At 38.2% G+C, this 21,035-nt stretch overlaps 1 long non-coding RNA gene across 1 annotated transcript; it reads left to right on the top strand.

Moving 5' to 3' along the window:
* Positions 1-5,440: 5,440 nt before the first annotated feature.
* On the top strand, positions 5,441-13,536 carry LOC120749027 (uncharacterized). The gene is made up of 3 exons (XR_005699500.1): positions 5,441-5,532; positions 8,499-8,598; positions 10,709-13,536. It is a non-coding gene; the product is annotated as an uncharacterized LOC120749027 (long non-coding RNA).
* The last annotated feature ends 7,499 nt before the right edge of the window (positions 13,537-21,035 follow it).

Below are 21,035 nucleotides of genomic sequence, written 5' to 3'. Positions count from 1 at the left end.
ATGGGAAGTATGCAAAATAGCTTAAAAATACCCTTAGACTAAAATGGAGACTACTCGCTGTCCACTTCTGAGTTTGTAGATCAAAGAATGAGCGGACACTTTTTAACTGCAAACTCTCTTTCGCAGCTTAATACAGGAATGATCTCTATTTAAAGCCATTAGAAGATTGGACTCTATTATAGAATAGTAGAATAGTAAAGGCCTTATAGGCCATTTTCTTCATGAAGCAGCAAGAAAGTTGGATCTTCATAAAGCCTAGATGGCAGTCTAGATTCATAAGATGTTTTTGACACAGGATTTTCAGTAGGATTGACAAAGATGGGAATTTCCCGGATTTTCTGTTTGATTAAGATTTTCCATATCACATTTACTGCTAGTGGTCCCAACTCTTTTCAACTGTCTTTCCTTGTTCTTTTCCATAAAATTATTTTCTAGATCCCTTTAGAAGAGGGGGGCATAATGCAGGCAGCACTGTACACAACACAATCTCACCAACAGCTTTCTTTAAATATACTTGTTTTGTGGTATCCTTTATGTGACAGAGCAGCTCCCAAGCAGGGATTTAGTGCTGAAGTTTCTCCTTGGCCCTTTAATTACATAGAGTGGATGCACTCCACGAGTTTTTCCCCAGAGTGTGAGCTCCTCTGTGGGTCTATCACTGTTTTCAGTGTAGTCAATAGGACACTTACATGCAGCAAGGTTTACAGCCATCATTCTTGTAAATCAGCATAAATCAGATTGAATTCTGGTTTCCTATTGCCTGGTGATCATCACCAGGGTAACAAGAAAAGGGAAAAAGAAAAAAAAAAATCCCTGAAAGAAGAATTATTAGAAATCTGCCCTCTGTAATGCTATTCAAAGGGTTCAGTTATTTGAGAAAAGTTGCCTGGATAAAAATAGATTCCTCATAGCTAGTCAGATCATTGAGACTCCATAAAAAGAGATGCTATTGAGACTGGCTTTGTTTGGCATCTGACTGAATTGTGGGAGCCCTGAAGCTACCAGCAGCTTCCTGCCTGCCACTCCTGGAAATCCTTTAGATAGTACAAGCAATAAACACTACCCAGTGGGAATCTGCAGAGTAATGTTTTACACTGATTACATGCTAACAGCGGGGAGAGGCTTGATGTGTACTTTCAGAAGCCAGATATATGAGCTGAATACCCTTTTCTTATAACAAATAGCTTATTGCATCTAGGACATTATGCTATCAGATAAAGAGGCTTGAAATTACATTCACACTCCCCTTAAGCCAGTGATAGTGACATGGCTTTGAAAAGCAAGAAATTATTCCTGATACTCCAGTAAGTCAAACTATATCCATTAAGGTTAACCGGGAAAAAAAAAAAAAAAAGGCAATGGGATTTGTATTTAAAATTTTATATGTTTGCCAGGCAGTACGGCTGACTGATTTTTTTTTCTTCTTCTTGAACAAAATAATTGTCATACCTATATTTTACATATATGTTTTATAAATTATAAAAAACCCCACAAACCCATGGAAACAAAATAAGCACAGGTAAGCCAAGGTGAATTTATAACACACTTGACAAAGGAAAAAGGTGAATTGAATTCTGATTGTGATTTGCTGACTGACTGAATCTCCCTATAGCTGTGGGTATTGTCAGAAGAGGAAGTGTTCTTGCTCCATAGAGAATAAAAAGTTTTAGAGTATTCATAATGTCATGTTATATTTATATGAATGAAAAGTTCAAGTTCTGGTAGCTATTAATGCTTAGTATTTTTAAGAATCAGCGTGCATAAACTTTATGTTGAGGCTAGTGACCTAATATTTACATGTGTGCTTCATTTTTGCTGATATTATTCATTACCTTATATTCATTTAGTAACAGTAATGGTATCTCAGCTGCACTTCTCTGTGGAAATCTCCTAGTGGACCTTTTTGTGAGCTTGGCAGGTTTGGGGATGTTTTTTTCCAAGTTTCTAGTGTGCTTTTCATTGATGCTCTTTTATAGTTTTCTCTCTGCTTTGGACACTGCGTGCCTTTCCATCTAATAGTTCTAGCTCCAATTCTTCTGCCAAGTCTCTTAGAAGGAAAGGGGCTGAGTTTAATTTTCACAGTGAAGGAATCACCTTGAACCCTGGCAAAACCGTCCAAAACTAAGCTGTGGGGGAGGCTGTAGTGTTCCCACTGCTACAGGAAGTACCTTTGATGGATGTTTCAGGACAGGCTGCCCTTAGAATCAATTCTTACACACAAGAATCAAGTGCAAGAGACGGAGAAAGTATTTGAAAAGAAAGAATAAGCTACTGAAAACCACTACAACAATGCTTCATAAGATCTGATGAGTACTCTCTTCAGTCCTCATTTAGTAGTGTGTTGCTAACAAAATTATGTGTGAAGTCGGCAGCTCTCCTCCTCCACTTCATATCACTGTGGGCTGCTGAAACACAGTAATTCAGGAGCTCCATCATCTGGTTGTATAAAACTTTGGTGAAGCTATTTAAAGCTCTTCTGATGCCAAGAGCAGAGGGTACGACCTTAACCAGCTTAGGCATTTTCAAACACTTCTGAGGATGGCTGTTCCACAGTGTTCACAGATTCCAGGTTTTAGAAGGACTTGGACAAACTTGAGGAGAGGGTCCATGGGGACCTCATGATGTTCAACAAGCCCAAGTGCAAGGTGCAGCACTTGAGCTGGGGCTTTCCCAGACAGCAGTACAGATGAGCAGAAGTCATTAAGACTAGCCCTGCTGAGAAGCAATCCCCATGGATGAAAAGCGGGAGAGAGGGGGCTCAGTGGGGCTGGGCAGGAGGGAGCTGGTGACAGAGGGAGTGGGAGCTGGAGTGTCAAGGACCTGGGAGCCAGTAGGAGAGGGGGTAAGGGAGCTGGGTGGCCCTGTGCCTTCCAGCCCTGTGTCTGGGCTGGAAACCCTTTGGCCAAGCAGCTGGCATTTCTGCCCCAGCCCTTGTCCAGCTGAGCCTCCACCACATACCCTGGCACTCACCTCTGCCCAGTCTGAACTACCACATCCCTGCCTGCTCTGCCATGCTTTGGTGATCGTCCATTGTGACCTGTCTCCTCTGATGTCACTGGGGATGGTATCCCTGCAAAGACCTCCTTACCCCTCTCCTTCCTTGTACATTTACTTCTTTTTACTATCGCCTTTTTTCCTCCACTTTTGTCTGCTCCACTCACCCATTTCCTTTCTTCCCCCTTTTTCAAGGCCTTGTTGCCAGAGTCTCTTGGGAGGCAGTCCTGAAGGGTAAAGTAGCCCAGGAAGGCTGGGCATTCTTCAGGAAGGAAATTGTTTTCTGGGAAAAAAATATCTGCATGGCCAGGCTCAGAGAGTGGTGTTGAATGGAGTTACATTCAGCTGGCACCATGTCACCAGTGGTGTTCCTCCCATGGTTCAATGTCAGGATCAGCCTTGTTTATTCCCCCTCCAGCAAGATCAGGGAGAGAACTGGAAAGGTAAAAGTGAGAAAACTCTTGGGCAGGGATAAAGATAGGGATAGGGAAAGCAAAAGCTGTGCATACAAGCAAAGCAAAACAAGGAATTCATTCACCCCTTCCCATGGGCAGGCAGGTAGGTGTTCAGCCATCTCCAGGAGAGCAGGTTCCCATCACATGTAATGATTACTTGGGAAGACAAACACCATCACTCCTAATTTTCTCCCCCTTCCTCCTTCCCTCCCACTTTATATTCTCACCATGGTGTCATATGGTCTGGAATATCCCTTGGATTTGATTGTGTCACCTGTCCTGGCTGTGCCTCCTCCCATGCACTCCCAACTCCCTCACCAGCGTGGCAGTACAAAAAGCAGGAAAGGTCTTGGCTCTGTGTAAGTCCTGCTTAGCAATAACAAAAGAATGTCTGTATCATCAACCCTGTGTTCTGCACAAATCCTAAACACAGACCCATATCAGCCACTGTGAAGACAATTGATTTCCTCTCAACCAAAACGAGCACAAGTAGCAAATAAAGTGTCTTAATTGGGATACCACAGATTTTTTTTTTTTTTTAGGTTAGAAATAGCAGTCCATGCAAATCCTGCAGTTTGTGACTCTCTGGCATGTTTTGTTCAGACTTTTTCTATGATACTCCACACTGCAGAAAATAATAATAAAAAAAATAAGATCAATGAGAAATTGAAAGAATGGCACAACAGTGAACCACTATCTCTAAATCAAGGTTTTCCCTATCTCCAACAAATATTTAAATAGGAATCAATCTATGAAAACTGTTACTAACCTTCCTCTCTATCAACACAAAGTGCTGAAGCAGACCTTGCATTGGGACCATTACTTGCTGTGAAGGTAAAGAAACTGGGGCATGAGTCTCATGTAAAGTGACTGGAAGTGAAGATGCTGCTTAGACGGTGAATGACCTCAGTAAGGAGTTCAAAATAAATGCAAAAAGAGGCTCAGTTCTAGTAGCAATGATAAAGGAGAAAAATGAAATGTCAAGAAATCTTTAGATAAACAAAAAAGAATAATTATTATTTTGGAATGAAAATGACTTTGCCACTTACCTTTCTGTACAACAAATGCCAAGGTTTCTCATTCTGTCTCTTTCGGAGTCAAGAGCAGCAAAATCAACACGTTTATTTCAGTACAATCCCCAGGGGATAAGTGAAATATAATTGCATTTTTTATGGTGTGTGGATTTAAACTTTATTTTTTTTTTAGATATTTTTACTTTCTATAAAAAAGGAAGAAGTAGTAAAGTAGCTAGTAAAATCAGTCAAGTTTATCCTTTTAAATTACTTTTACAGACTTCAGTGGAAAAAGTCTTTTCACTCTTTCTCCCTAATATACAGTTATTTAAAAAAAAAAAAAATCACTCTTCTTTTATTTTTTAATTCTCAGATTTTAGGAACTACTGAGACAGTGTCAGTTCTGATTGTGGATAATTATGGAGCTGGCACAGACATTCAAGGATAAATCAACAATGACCTGAGCAAAATATAAGCAGAGAAATTCCTTTTCTTTTGTGTTAGCTACATTTGCTCATCATTGGAGAAGATACAAAAATGGTAGAGGAAAAGTCATTCCAACTTTCCAAACTAGCTCCTGCACAAGGATGTTCCCTGTCTTAAATAGTTGGGTGCCTGTGTAGCTGTGGAGGCCTGTGGGCCTGCTAGGGGACCTCCTGGGGCTATGCCTGGGAAGAATGTCCCCTAGACCTTAACCTTTCCTACGGACTCGCATTTAACTTACAGGTTGTCAGTCAACCCCAGCACCACATCTGCCCTCGGGCTGTTATTTCCCCTTCATGCCCTTATATGGTCAGGTTGCTAGCAGTTTCTCTGTTCTTTGTAACCCCATTGGTTTGTACCGCTGTCCGTTTACCCTCGTGTGTCCCTACTGGTCATTGTACACTCTTCTCCCACCCACACCTCTCGGTGATTGGTTGTTACTGTTAGCTCCACCCCTTCCACCCATATATAAGCCTGGGCCCTCAACCTGTCGGTGCTTTTGGCCTCTGGTGTGTTCCTGGAGTGGCTGCAATAAAAACCCACTGGATTTCTAGAAGAAGGTGCTTGCCGTCCTCCATCATCAGCAGGTTAGCTGTGGTGTGTGTGGGTGTGTGATTGCTGTGCGTCTGCCTGAACACCATCCTCTGGGAGAAGCTTTCAGGAGGTTGCGCTGAGTCACCACTGACCCACACTGCAACCTGCAGTCAGGGAAGCACTTGAGCAAATCAATCAATAGACATGTGCACAAACACTTCAGACAGGATGGCTGACTTGTTCCCTGGAGATGCCAACTCTCCCTCAGTCCCTGGGCAGGGTGGGCCAAGGCACTCTGTCCAACCAAGGTGACAGAGATTATGTAGGGTGAAATGCCCCCTTAGTCGTTCAGTATGAGCAGGTTTTCACACTGCAGAAGGAGTCTCCTTATTTTATTTATTGCTTTGTATTGGATAAGTTAAATGAATGTCAAGGACTTGATTTTTAATTCAAATATTTCTTCATTTACTGACATCTGTTACTATGTCTAGTCAGTTATTAAAAAAAAATTAGCAAACAAGATCTTAAGCTTTCCTTATCTGACAGAGGGCATTTCTAATGAATCAATCTTCATCACCCACTTTATTCAGCAGCACACTGGCACAGGACATTGACATTCTCTGTTTCAAAGTCTGAAGTTCCTCATCATCTGTGTAAAAGGAAGAATAAGGTATCTTTCCTTTTCAGCTTTGACAGTTTAAATTAAACTGCGTCTCTGGCTTTCTCTCAGACAAGGTTTTTTAAGACAGCAGGTAAGGTCCAGTGTTTGAAGAACATTAATTATAGGTTCAGATGATAAAAACTGGCTGCAGTAGGCTAGTTTTTACAGAAGACCTTATCCTGTCATGTTCTTGAGAAAAGAATGAAAAGAAAAAAGAAAAAAACAAAAAGCCTCAGCACCTCAAACTGAAAGAATCACGTGAAATGCATACAGAAAACTGTCTTCTCACCTTTGCTCAAAGCTCATTTTATTGGCAAATTTGAAATGACAAAAATTACTTGACTCCTGCTTAGATGAACATCTAATTTTTTTTTTTTTTCTCTACATATAATAATCATCAAGTCCAACTTCTGACCACTTCAGGGCTGATCAAAAATCAAAGCTTGTTACTAAGGGCATTGTCCATATATCTCTTAAACACTGATAGGCATCGGACTTTCAGAGTAAGAGTTTGCTTCCTGTGCATATAATAGACTAGGATAAAAGTAAAAACTGCAAGAAAAGAAAACTTTTCTTGGGCTTTTATCTTTAATTTCCAATTTTTGGTCAAAGAGCTCATTCTGGATAATTTCTTTCCTGCTGCAATGCTGTATAACCTTGTCCATGGATTGGTGCCTACAGATGTTGCCTCTATATAATAGACTGTCAGATATGATAAATGTCAAGGTACTTCTTTCACTTGAGAAGAACATTGTAAGCCACTCAATTTCCCCTGTGTTTCTCTGATGAGCACCTCTTTAGTGTAATCCTGTTTAAAATATGCATGAAATATAGTACAGATAAACAGAGATTTGGGACTGAGCAACATCAATTATTAGAAGCACTGAAAATCTCTGCGCAAATCCAATCTAAAAAATATCATTTAAGTAAAGAAGAAATCCCTAACATTTCTCAGAAAAAGTAAGTTGTACAAGAAGTGTTGCAATTAGTCTCTCCTGATATATAAAGAACAGGTGAGTTCCAGAAAGGTTTGAAAAGGGGAAATTTGAAACTGCTTTTTTTTCCCAGAACATTCGATACAAGAAATTAATCTTCTGTGCCCCCCTTTTGATGTATATGGGTTAGTGCATTTTAGAAAAGGACAAAATATACACACAGATAATAAAAAATGAAATTTCAGAGTCAAAAGCCAGGATTGTGTGCCATTAGTGCACAGAGTCGGCACTGGATTATAAATTTAAAAATTAGCTGTGAGAAAGCTGCTGTATAACTGGCTGTTTAGGGTATTCAGGAGTAGAGTAGAAATTGTAATACTTTGCTGCCATTCTGGCCCAGGATAGCAATTTTAATGCAGAAGGTGAGAGTCAGAAGTATACACAAATTGAAGGCATCCCATTCAGAGAGGCAAGCCTTACTTTTGCAGAGAGTTTTCAAAGCCTAGATCTTCCACATCCTGATTTTTTCATAGAAACCCAGAGTCTCTTTTGAAAGGCTTGTCAGACTCAGCAGGGTTTCCTCTGATTCACACTGGTACAGGCAAAATACAAACAGACCAAGGACTGTCATCAGATATTTTTTACACAAGTGACTCTGGCAGATTTCAGGGGTAACTCAGGTTCCCACAGCTCCTCATTGCTCTTGTCTGCAGGAACCTACCTGACAGCTGAGCTTCCAAAGCAAAGTACCAGAGCACCCGGGCCTTGGGACCCAGTGAAATTTCCTGACTTATTTCACAAGGTCTAATAGTCTCACTCCAAATGTGACAAACTAAAAAAAGAGAAACAAACTGCAACCCCCCTCCCCCCACAAACAAAACTGAAACCCACCCCTAATTAATAATTATAATAAGACAGCCTATGCTGATATAGCTTATACCTAGAAAACACTAATTTACTGCATAAACCCAGTTTATTAAAATCCACACAGCAGTATTTGTGGGTATTCACATATTTATGGAATGGAAATGCTGACTTAGAGCGGCTCTGCAGTGTACGCTGGACAGGTATACTGTTTTGATTACACATCTTTTCTCTCTATTTTAAAGTTGATTTCAGGGATTTTAGGAGCAACCACACAATAAATTGTAGTAGTCATGTAAAGATTATTAGGATCCAGATATGTTTCGATTATAACTCGTGACCAATTAAAGTGGTTAGTAAATTCTCCTCAAAGAGAATTTGGAGAAACTTGAATGACTATGGTAGAAGCAGGTTTTGATGGTATTCTTGTTGTTGTCCTATGGGTTGTTTCCAGAGAAAGTACTTGGAGATAGAGGGGGGGATGTTGGATTTATACTGATGGGTGTTTTGGAAATTTATCAGATTTTTCTTTTCCTTTTTTTTTCCCCTTGACATTTAGAAGAAGCTAAGCCAGTACAAGCCTTGGTTTTGATGTGGTGAATTTCACAGCTTCTTAAGTGCCTTCCTCTTCTCCTTGAGACATCTGTGTGTTTTCCAAAGTAAGGGAAAGCTTGGCTTTTTTCTTCCTTCATTCATACACAGAGGTGTTTGTGAAAGGAGGCTTGGTTAACGAGAGCTGCAATGTGTAAAAGTTCTCTCCAATGTTGTACTTGGGCATATGTTTCTACTCAATGAGAAAAAAAAAAAAAAAGGACAAAAGGAAAAAAAAAAAGAGACTATAATAAAAAAAACAAGTATTAGCAAAACTGAGATGTTTCCAAAATTAAAAAATTGTTACTTGTTCAACGTGGACAATGATCACACTGAAAAAGACTAAGCTGTTCCTTGCTCAGATTAGTCTGAAATTACTATGAGCACATCTAAAGTAAGCTTTCATCCTCACCCAAGGATATTACGTGCAATTATGTTATTTGACTGAATTATGGACTTTAAATCTGTGGGGTTTATTCACAAAAAGTACTTTAATGGGTATGAAAAGAGATGGAACTTGCAGCGTTATTATGAAGGTATTTTAGAAAATATGAATTAGTGAATTTTGCTCATGCCAAGATTTTATTTTACTGACTCACTTCTATATTGCCACATAATATAGTGACATTTCAAAGAGCAGAACAAATTAAAAAGGTTTGGCTGAATTAGGCAGAAATCTTTGAAAATATGTAATTCATAGTTCAGAATAGTGAAATAAATAATGTTTCAAAAATTAACATGTATCCTCTCACATGCATATTTCATATAAAGGTTAAACTTCTTGTTAAAAAACTATATTCATCATCCCTTGAGCAGACTTTCATGCAAATAGAAAGTGTTGAAATTGGACTCATCTTTTGTTTTCACATTTTTAAATTTTTATTGGTATTAAATTTTGTCATTCCGAACATGTTCTTTTCAAACTGGAACATTTACGCTTAACTTTATTATAGTTCATGCCAAATCTTGGCTACAGATGCTGTAATTTTATATACTCTAAGCACAAACACTTGTGTTTCCATAGTGCTTTCAGCAATTCTCTATAATAAAAATATTCAGGCAAAAAAAGAGAACTACTGTCTAAAAATTGTTTTGAAAAATATATTGGTCATTGGACAGACATTCTATGCACATTTATTTAAAAATATTCTATGAGTCTGTAATCCGCATGAATCTTTAGAATAAATCACACTTTTTTCTGTCCCTTAAAATCCTTCTTGTAATGGTGACCAACTTTTATTGAATTTTGAATTTTGTTTCCAAAAATTCTGGCTAGTTTTTCTCCCATCTGGAAATGTGAACAGCACATCAGTATGAATTTAACATATATATGTAACTCATATGAATGCATTCTCCATGTTACAGGATTTTACAGTTGAGAAATACAGTTTTCAAAATGTTTGCCAAACTTTGACAGTTTGCATTACAACTTAGGTGCAGATGTGTCATTAGTGACACAAGTTGAATGGTGTGTCTGTGGTGGGCTGACCCCAGCTGTCAACTCAGACCCCATTCAGTCACTCTCTTGCTCCTTCCCAAGCAGGCTGAGGGAGAGATCTGTAAGGATAAAAGTGAGAAAAAAATCTTGTGTTGAGATAAACACTCCAGTAAGCAAAGGGGAGACGTGGGGAAGAAGAAAAGAAAATAAGTCATGCTAAAAACTATCCATAAAACATCAAAGCGATGGCCTGACAGTCTCCAGGCAGTGGTTAGTCCCTCTCCACGTTATTGTCGAGGGCATTACGGGGTATAGGGAGCATCACTTCGGTCATTTGGGGTCAACTCTCATGACTGACCAAATCTGACTCACTCTGACTGTCAATCTCTTGCTCACCTCAGCCTCCTCTCTGGGGCAGCACAGTGAGAAACAGGGATGGCCTTGACACTAAATAGCTAAAACATGGATGTGCTATCAGCACTTTCTTGGTCATCAGTCAAAAACCATATAGCTGTGAAGAAAATTGACTCCATCCCAGCCAGACTTGGTGCAGTGTGGATGTAGAGAACACATTTCAGGCATTTACATGATTGTGGACCCAATCCTTTACCAAAATTAATTAGCATTTATTTTATTAATAGTTTCTAATTCTCTTTGTTTGCAACAGTCTGAGCATGTACCTGACTTAGTTAATATGCTATCTTTTAAAATGTTTGCTGCTCTCTCGCTGATTCTAACAGGAGTCAGAACAGACCTGACCATCATCAGTGTCATTTACAAAAAAGAGGCCAAGAGAGCTGTCATTCAAAAAATGGGTGGAAGGAGAAGACAAGGACCGTCTCTTGAATAATTTGATCTCCTCCTCTACTTGAGGAGAGGAAGCAGCAATACCAAGTCCTGTCAAATAGTCTTAAGAGCTGAAGAAGATGGGTCAAATTCCTCTTTTCCCATTAAAACAATTATTTTGAAGCCTCAGATACAAAGCCCAGGAGCGAAAACAACAGGCACTATGTAAGCGTTGTGCTTAGGATGCTCACCTGAAGAAGAAAACTTGGCTCTACATAATTCTACATAATTCTGTGTTAACTGTCTGCTGATTGAAAAATCGAACTAGTATTATTTATTGACTTAATAATTCTGTGATATTTTCAATATTTTTTATTCAACTTGTATTTTCTACTGTATTTCTGACCCTTCAGTTTTCTTCTAGTCTTTAAAGGAATCTAAAATCACTCACTGTAACTCTGTTCTTTGGATTCAAGGACTTATATGAAATGTATAGCATAAAATTGAATTAGTAGATTAACTGATTGTAATAGAAGATTTGTAATTACACAGTCTGACCTTTGTAACACAGCCCATAAAATTTTGCATTAATTCCCACTGGAACTGGAGCACATCTTTTGGATAAACATTCAGGCAGTCTCAATTTTAAAAGCAGTCAGTGATGAAGATTTTACCATAACTTTTCTTCTCAGGTAAAAATTTACATTTTACTTCTAATAACTCTGTCAGTTTCAAGGTTAATAATGACATTGTGATACTCTATACCTGTCAATCTTTGCATTTTTTCTTATTATCGTCAGTAAATAATGTATTTGCAAGAAATCTATTTTGTGCAGATAGACAATATGCTCTACAGGAAGACACTGAATTCCAGCTTTTGCTCTGATTCTCTCCCTGTGTCTCTCAAAATGTCACTAGCTCGCAGCTTATCACATCAATTACTTCAGGACTGGAACTTTCCATGCTTAGGGCTCCATTACACACACAGTCCTTGCCAAGCCCGTCATGGAGAATCGCTGTAAGCAAACAGGAGGAGCTATTGCCTGCTGGCAGAATGACACCATCCTCCCCAAGGATGGAGGCTGAGCCATGGAGCTTTGACATAGAGTGCCACAGGACGGGCACCTGCAGGCATAAGTAAACTGGTTGCATCTCTTCCATGTCTGAGCTTATAAACTTACACCTGGAAAACTGTAATGTGAATTGGCTCTCAGTCTTTCACTGCAGAAGAGCAATGTTTGTTTCCAAAACAGATTCATATGTTATTTTGGTAGCATATGGCCTTATTTTATGATGTATGTTGGCATTTCTTGGGATGGAAAATGCAATTCAAACATGACTGATCAGGAAAATTGTTCGTCAAAGAGAGAAACTAGCAGAAGAAAAAAATTGGTGTATTTAACTCATTGTATGAACTTGCTCAGTACTTACTGAAGAGCACAGTCCTTTTCTTAGTTTAGGTGGCCAGTGTCAAGCTCTCAGGTTTTCAGTTTTTGATGTTCTTCCCTAAAACCTACCTTACAGGTTTTCTTCTTTACTTTTTTAGTGAGTTCTGGAAAGAAAAAATATATTACTTACTTATTTTCAGCTGTCTCTTTTTTTCTATTACATGTAGTGGAAGCAGAAGTGTCAAGTAATGATTACACCAAACTTTAGTAAGAATCTCTGTGAGGACTTTTGTTACCATTGGGAATCTTTTATGCTAAAAGAAAAAAAAAAAAATGTTCAGTAAGTTAAGAATCTACCTTTCTAATACTAGCCCAGACTTTTGGCTGGTTGGGTAATTGCTGGACTATGTCTGTCCCTGGTAGATAGACATCTATTTCATATGGAACAGTTAAAATTGTGCTCCCTGGGACACATCAATCACCAGTCATTTATATCTTATCGTACATCTTTCAGCAAGTCATATAACGGAAAATTCCATAGAACTGATGAAAGCTATGCCAAAAAATCTGCTTTAAGTAAGTGCTTCAGTTGCCAGGAGTTTATATTCCTAAACTATTCGTAAAAAGACAATTATATTCCTTAGCATTTAATCAAAGAAGTTATTAATATCTTTTAATTTTGAAACTCAGTTTTATCAAAAATATTTTTTTAGGTATATGCTATTCAATATCAAATGTGTCAAGCAAATTCTGGTCATGATCAATCGGTTCCAGATATTCTTGGATCTGACAACGGAATATTTTTTTGATGCAGAACTCTATGAATTGCTTATTCCTTTAACCTATAACAACATCACCAAAATGAAGAAAAATTGCTTAGCTCTTTTCCTTCTGTTTTTGTAGAGAAAGCAGTCAGATTAACATGTTAGGGTTGATGCCAGAAATGTGCAGTTCATAAAACCAAATTTTTCCTCTTACCACATACTCTTTGATTCTCAGTAGTGTTAAATTGTCTTTGTGTGCCTTTGGAAGTATTGGGTTTAATGTTTGCAAAGCCTCTGGAAACTCTGGACATTTGTGATCAAAATGTTACTTGTTGTATGTTTTCTAGAAATTCTCTGCAGGTATATTCAGACTGTTTAAGTTGGTCCTGAGGTATTATCTGCCATTCACTGTCTTGATCCTGTTCCCCTCTGAGAGCCATTATGTCAGACCTTCAAAAGCCTTCAAAGTCTGCCTTACTGACTTATCACCAGGAATTTAAGTAAAATTTAAGTACTGTGAATGCTCACCATGAAAAAAATTGGTATTCTAGTGTGGGCTTTGAATTTAAAGTACATCTGGTATATACACTTTTCTCTTTATGTGCCCTAAGCCCCTGTATTTTCTGTATATTGAGGACATTTGGCTACAAATTTGAAAAATGTGTTAGATACATATTACTTACAAATTAAATTACATTTTAGATTTTTAAAATGAATAGTTTTAAGTGTCTTTCAGTGACAAGTATTGTTGCAAAACTGTATTTTTGAAGGTGTTTTAATAGTCACACAACTATTCTGTGGAACAAAAAATTAATAATTATAACAAATTATAGAAAGTTTGCATTTTAAAGAAATGCAGTGCTCCTTACACAGCCGAGGAAGCATGTGTGCTACAGCATACATGTACTTTAGAGGCTGAATGCAGTTACGGCTTTTTGAATGATGTATTCTTTATGGTTTAGTAGCTGCTCTCCATTTCCATCTGAGCAAGTGGTGAACAATGCCGTGTGCTGCTTGTAGTTGGTCTGCTGCCTACGTTGTGCCATTCAGCCCTGTGCTGCCCCTCTGCACAGCACTGCTGGTGATATACAGAGGCACCAGCCCCAGTCACAGAAACAGAAGATGAAAACGAGCCCAGGGTTAACCATGGCCCCTAATTCAAATTCCAGAGTTACTCTTTCCAGAAATACTAGTTCAGGGTATTTCTGCATGGTGCAGTATTTTATAGGGTGGATATGTCTTGAACAAAAGTATTGGAAAGGTTAGCACATGCAGTAGAAGACAGCCCTAAGTCATCCATAGCATCAGCACAGCTCAGATGCTTGCATTTTTTTGCTTATGAGCTGTACTAGAGAATGTCATATTCAGTGTTTGCTTGAGACCACCGTCTATTTGTGCCTGAAGGGCAAAAATCTTCTTTTCTCACAGTGAGGATGATGGTGATAAGTAATGACCATAATTACTTTTTAAGTGTTAGAAAATACCCTAACTTGCTTGGAACGCATTAGGACCTATTTTTTGCATAGGTCTTGCACACAGCTACAAGACAGATGGCTTCTGTCCCCCAGAATTAAAAGGCAGGGGGGAGGGAATTAATTTTGATATTTTTTGTGCCTTACCCACAGAATGCTTTGTGAATGTATGGGAAAAGGCAAGGTCAAGGTGAGAATCAATAGTTAGAATAAATACTCTTGAGAGAAGCCAAAGGAGCATGTATATTCATATATGTATTCAAGCCACGAGGAAGACGTCATCTCTGGATACCTATCTCCTCCTCTTCATGCTGCTGTCCAAAGAGGCATAGGTCCTTGGGACCTATGCTTCTGTAGAGCAGTAGAACAGATTAAATTAATTCGCCACCTACTAAGACAAACAAGGGTTACTTGAATTATTTTGACCTAGTAAAATCTCATTCTTCAGGAGAATGAGGGTAGACCAGGGAACTCCCAGTGGAATGAAAAATTGCAAAGTAGCTTTGCTAGATTCAGAGGTCTTGACTGACATTATGCGTTAGGGGAGACAGGATGTGTTGTGAGGAAGGAGATAGCAGGAAGCAGGATGATTGCTGGCATTTAAAGAAAGCTACTTGACTTTTATCAGATAGGGGGAAAAGATTATTTGGCACTTATGTTAATTACTGAAGAGATGTAGGAGACTTTAATTTTGAAGCTAAGAATGATGGGACACCTCATCAAAGGTGTGGAATAAATTTTACTTGGTCTAAAAAATATGAGTAATAGCATTTTTTTTTCTTTTTGCACCTTAAATTGGAGCAGAACTTTGTTAGAAGCAATTTTGTGTAGCATGCTGCCTCTGGCTATTAAAGATCAGAGTTGCTTCCCAAACTGGCCAAATCTGGTAAATCATGGGACAAAGGGTGGACAATGTATCTGGGGATTTACTGCAATTTCCCAGTGAACATCCATGAATAGCACTGGAAGAAAAATGTTTTCTCATCACAGTAGATTCGAATTCTCAATGGAAAGTAAATATTCAAAATGCAGATGTTCATGAATCAGCAGTCTAAAAATGTTTATTAAATATAGATCAACACTTCTTTTTAAAAAAATATTTTCAGTGCTCTTTTGCATTTCTTTGCAAAATAATTAACTTGTGTTTTCTTTCAATATGATCCAGTATAGTTTTGAAAAAAGATGAATTTTTAAAATTAAAAAAATACTAATGAAAAAATAATAATTTGGGGGTGGGGGGAATTTAAATGTCAAAGCATTTTCCCAAAACATTTTATCAAAAAAACTGTCTTTACTGAAACAGATTCACTTTGAAAAACTGGCATTTTATAACAAAATACATCTACAGTGTAAAATTTGCTAGCAAGTTTAATCACAGTTCTATGAAATACCACTGTCTTGTATGATTAAAGTTATCCACTGAAGCATTGCAGGTAAATCTGTCTTTATGTCAGTAAAAGCTCCTGTAAATACATGCAGACCACTGAGTTATCACAATCAGTGGAAAGTGTGGAAAATTGATGGAAGAAGTAATGGTATTAAAATATAGGGAGACAATAGGCCTGCTTGAAATTTTGTCGTTGCCCCTCTACAAAGTTATCCATTAGTTCCATAACCCAAATCTTTGAACTGGAACAAGTCACTGTCTCCTCAATTATTTCTGAAGGCTCTGTGTAATGAGAAATCCTTTCTAAACCTACAGATTCTAATACTTTGTTATACAAAAATATGAACGTATTTTGTCTAGTGGTCAAGTGGCTTTTGCCTGACCACTTGCAGAGTCATACTGGAACTGGAGATACTGCATGTGGCAAAGTTCTGTCTTGTCAGACCTTGCCACCATGGGGCAGTTTAAGAGCCTTTTGCATTATATTGGGCTAAGGGGTGGTACTGGAACAATTTCAAACTTTAACTGAAAGCTGGTCTTGTTAAGAAAATGTATAAAAATAAACCAGGTGCTACCAAGTCTGAAGAAGAAGAGATCCCACTACCATGGGCATCATACCTTTCCCAATGAATGCTTCAGGGAAGTGTTGACATGAGGTAAAATGTACTCATCACTTCTGAAGGAAGAAGATTGGCACTCTCAACCCAACCCAAAGTGGCATTGGAAGGACAAACATAATTTAATGGGGAAAAACATAAATAATAGTATCTTTTATTGTTCAGCAGTTATAAGGTTATAATTTATGAGGGATTTTATATAATTTGTTATGAACGTGTAGCATCAAAATTTGACTAATGATTTGGATAAATACGTTGTTAAAATCCTAATGGGATAAACAAGGTGTTCTTAGTACCATATGGTCAGTATAGTCTTTTTTTCTCATAAAAAGATTTTGGGTGTGCGTCACTATTTTTTTATCCAGATGTTTTTGTTTCCTTTTGCTGAAATGAGAAACACTACTTCCTGGAGCCATTGTTTTCTCAATGTTTGAGTTTGGTCTAAAAAAATCAGGAACAGAAAATGAAACTTTCTTTTCTTGATTATTTTTTGTGTTCCAAACTTACGGGTATCTTTATACAATCTTGGCAATAGATCCCAAGCACAAATACAGGCTGGGCAGAGAATGGATTGAGACTAACTCTGGAGAAAAACACTTGGAGGTGTTTGTGGATGAAAAGCTCAGTATGGTTCAACGTGTGCTCATAACCCAGAAAGCCAAAAATATTCTGAGCTGCATGCAAAGCCCTGTGGACAGCAGGGCAGGGAGGGGATTCTGCCCCTCTGCTCTGCTCTCCTCTGGTGAGACCCCACCTGCAGTGCTGCATCCAGCTCTGGGGTAATCAACACAAGAAAGTTGGAGTAAGTCCAGAGGAGGCCGTGAAGATGATCAAAAGGGCTGGAATACCTCTCCTAGGAAGACAGGCTGGAAAACTTGGAGCTGTTCAGCCTGGAGAAGAGATGGCTCTGGTGAGGCCTTCGAGCAGCCTCCCAATACTCCCAGGCTTACAAGAGGGCTGGGGAGGGACTTTTCAGAAGGGTAGTTAGAAGGGAACAAGAGGGAATAGCCTTAAACTGAAACAGAATAGGTTTAGATTAGTTATTCAGAGGAAATTTTGTGAGGGTGGTGAGACACTGGAACATGTTTTCCAGAGGAGTGCATTACCTATCCCTGGAGATGTTTAAGACCAGGCTGGATGAGGTTCTGAGCAACCTGATCTAGGTGGACATTCCCTGCCCATAGCAGAGCAGTTGAAACTAGATGATCTTTAAGGTCCATTCCAACCCAAACCATTCTATGATTCTATGGCCAAGACCAATAAATTTAAAGAGGACAATATTTTACAGCTGCTCTGATTCTTAACTTTCTAATGACACAAAAGGGTAATAATTTCTCATGTATCTATGGAATATGTAGATCAACATTATACCCTGAATATACATTATACCCTGAATACAGTTAGATTCACAGATATACATGAAAAATTTTGAATGCCCTAGACTGCTTTCTTAAGATGTTGGATTTATATAAGAAAATATATCTCCCCGAACCTAATCAGCCTGTTAATTTCTCTGTAGTTACTTTAACTGAACAAGATTAAAAGCCAGCCAAAGGAAATAACAACAGGGACAGCCAAGTCAGCTTGTCAAGGCAGTCTTGTTTACAAACTATAGCCAATATCAATTTATTTCTGGCTTCAATTCCTGACCTCCACTTTGAAAGCAATTATTCACAAACGAAAAATCTTATGAAGTCTGAGGACTGGCATGTTATGGATCTTGTAAGTATAATAACCATATATTTACTCATTCTAAAATCTTCATTTGACACCTCCAAAATGCCAGGCAGATTTAGCAGCCAGATGCCTGTTTATTGAACTGATATATGCAAATAATATTTGTAAGCAGTAAATTGGCATTCTAAGATGTTGTCGGTAGAAAAAAAAGAGGCAAAAATATATTCTAGACTTGCATATACTTTTATTACTTCAGAAACACCATAATCAAGACTATTGTCTCTAGACAAAAGTATTTTTTTCCTTTTGCTTCCACAAACAGTACATTGAGGATCCATAAATGCCTTCTCTGCTGGAAGTCCAAAAGTCTCTTAGACTGCAATAGTAAAACAGGACTTGCTTGATTATCCTGTTATTCTTTTCAAATGCACGGATTTTTTTTTTTTTTCCAAAGCAATCAAATGTTTTCAACTTTCTGAACATTTGCAATTCTGATTATTTTATGTGGTTTATTCCACAGAAGTTTTAATTCTACCACTGTGGCAATAAAAATGTGGCAGCAATACGGGGAGAATTATATATATATTGATCTATGTAACAATAGCAGATGCTATCTCTTCACCAATGTAAATATGTGGTGTAGTTTTTCCAGTAAATGTGATACAATCATGATTATTTTTGAAGTAACCAAGATTAAACATTGCCATTCACTCCCTTTTACTGTAGAAAAACTCCTTTTCTGAGAGCTATTGTTTATCTCCTTATTAAAATTCTAGTTAGTGTTTGTCAGAGGCAAGCATCATAGAAACTTTTTTCTAATTCTGACAATGTTTGGTAGCCATCAGAAAAAGCCTCCATTTATTGTGCACATTTCAATTTACAGCTGAATTCTCACTTAGTTAACATCTTTATTTATCTTTTTGGTATCCCAAGGAAATCGATGAGAAGAGTTTGAATTGAAAATATAGTCAAACTAAAATATCCTCAGAACAAATAAATTGCCTATTACCATTGAAATACTTAATTTCATTCCTGGACATCTTTGAAATATTTAACATAGAATTAACAATAACTTTATATTACAAAAGACCTGTGTAACATTCATTAGTGTCATGCTAAGAGTCTTTTGAAAGAAATTAAATAACATAAGACACGGTTCACTATTTGCTTTAATGATCTATTGAAAAAGAGACAAAGTTATTTGACCTCTGTTTGTGACTGTATTTGTGGTTTCCTGTTCCTGTTGTGTTAGTTTAATCCAGTAAGCTTTTGGTTGACTTTTGCATGACATATTCCTTGGCTAGGGATATCCCCTTGGTGATGCTAAGTCATGACTGAGGTGCTGTGTGACTGTATTTTAATCCACTTCAACATGTCTGAAGTGATGTGATGTGATGATGATGTGATGTGATGACTGTGGTGCTGCTCATCACAGAAGTGTTGTCATGGAATGAAGCACAAGAGTGAATCTTTTGTGTTTGCAGGTGTGGCTAGAGAGTACATGGAGTCGTATGAGGCTTCAGAGCTGACTGTGGTAGTACAGACAGGCTGTGAAGGGTGGAGACAGAGAAATTTCATGAAGTCTTGTACATGTTCACTTTCTGTGGAATCCCTGGAGTGAACTATATTGAGAAAGCTGAGATGAGTAAACCAAAGTGAAAGCCGCCAAGCAGTTTACCCAACTGAGGGGGCCATCAGGAGCCCAGTGCTGAAGTGATTCCCCGGCCTTCTCTTGTGTATAGATACATCCTGAAGAACTTGAAAAATAAAAACAAGAGAAATATAGGGATACATTAAAACATTTAACTGTATTCAGTTGCCCAGCAGGTATCAGGAAGCACATGAAAGCCTCACCTAACTTAGAGGTTTTCACATAAAGTGTTCTCCCCACTAAAGTAACTTTTAAAATATATCTGTAGGTAAAACTGTGGATTTGGATCCCATAAAAGTCCACTTAAGTCATATGGGATGTGGTACTGAGAGTCACTGAGATCTGTGGATCCTGCCACATGAGAACAGGTTGAGTTTAGATTGATTAGGAAGATGGAACAGAGAGAAGATAGGACCCCATAAGCGTTGTTAGTTGGAACTGCCTCAGTTCCTGGCACTTTATTTTGTTCCTTTTTCCTCCTGCAATATAATAGCTTGATGAGTACATAGATTTAGCAAGTTGTATTTGTGTATATGTGTGAAAATGAATTGCTGAACTCTGCACAAATACCAAAAAGCACTGAAGGAAAATTAAGTTGAAGCAATTATTTGCATTCTGTTTGCAAGTTTCATGGTATTATGGTCCTCTTGTTTGCAGGAATTAGTCTACAGTGTAGATCAGGAATATAAACCTGGCCTTCCAGCAAGATATCTTTCACCTGGACATTCTCTTTTTCCCAGTCTTCAGTCTATTTCTTGTTCTTATTTTTCCCCAAATCCTTCAAGTGGGACTGGGAACCAAGAGGTTTGTTCATCCTCCATCTTACGACTGAAAGTGCATTCCCCAAAGGTATACTCCACCAAGGGAATAATGCATATCCATTTGAGTGAGGAGCATATATGTAGGCATTTGGTCATGTAGATGCCCTGATACATATACTTGTTCTTTCACAGCGCCAGACGTGTCTGTGAGAAGGTTCTTTGCATTTTGTCTGTGCAATGGATGCATGGGACACCACGTGACAAGGAAGAGGCTAAAGAGTCATTCTGTCTTAGGTGAACAGAAGTGGCTCCATCCCCAATTCATGTATTAGCTTCCAGGGAATCTTGCTGTGCTCTATTTCACTGAACAATGGCAGGACTCATCATGGAAGCTCTTCTGGTGGACAAGACATACTCCCACAGGTAGCAAACTTCAATCAGACTGAAACATAACTTTAAAGAGTTAAGATTTTAGCTAAGTGTTAGAAGCAATTTATATTGATCAAGATGTAAGTTAGATCAGTAAATGGTAGGTTAATGATTATTAGATGCCCAAGCTAGAGC

The sequence above is a fragment of the Hirundo rustica genome, chromosome 2, assembly GCF_015227805.2.
Source record: "Hirundo rustica isolate bHirRus1 chromosome 2, bHirRus1.pri.v3, whole genome shotgun sequence".
Classification (NCBI taxonomy): domain Eukaryota; kingdom Metazoa; phylum Chordata; class Aves; order Passeriformes; family Hirundinidae; genus Hirundo; species Hirundo rustica.
This window is presented reverse-complemented; position numbering and strand designations above follow the sequence as displayed.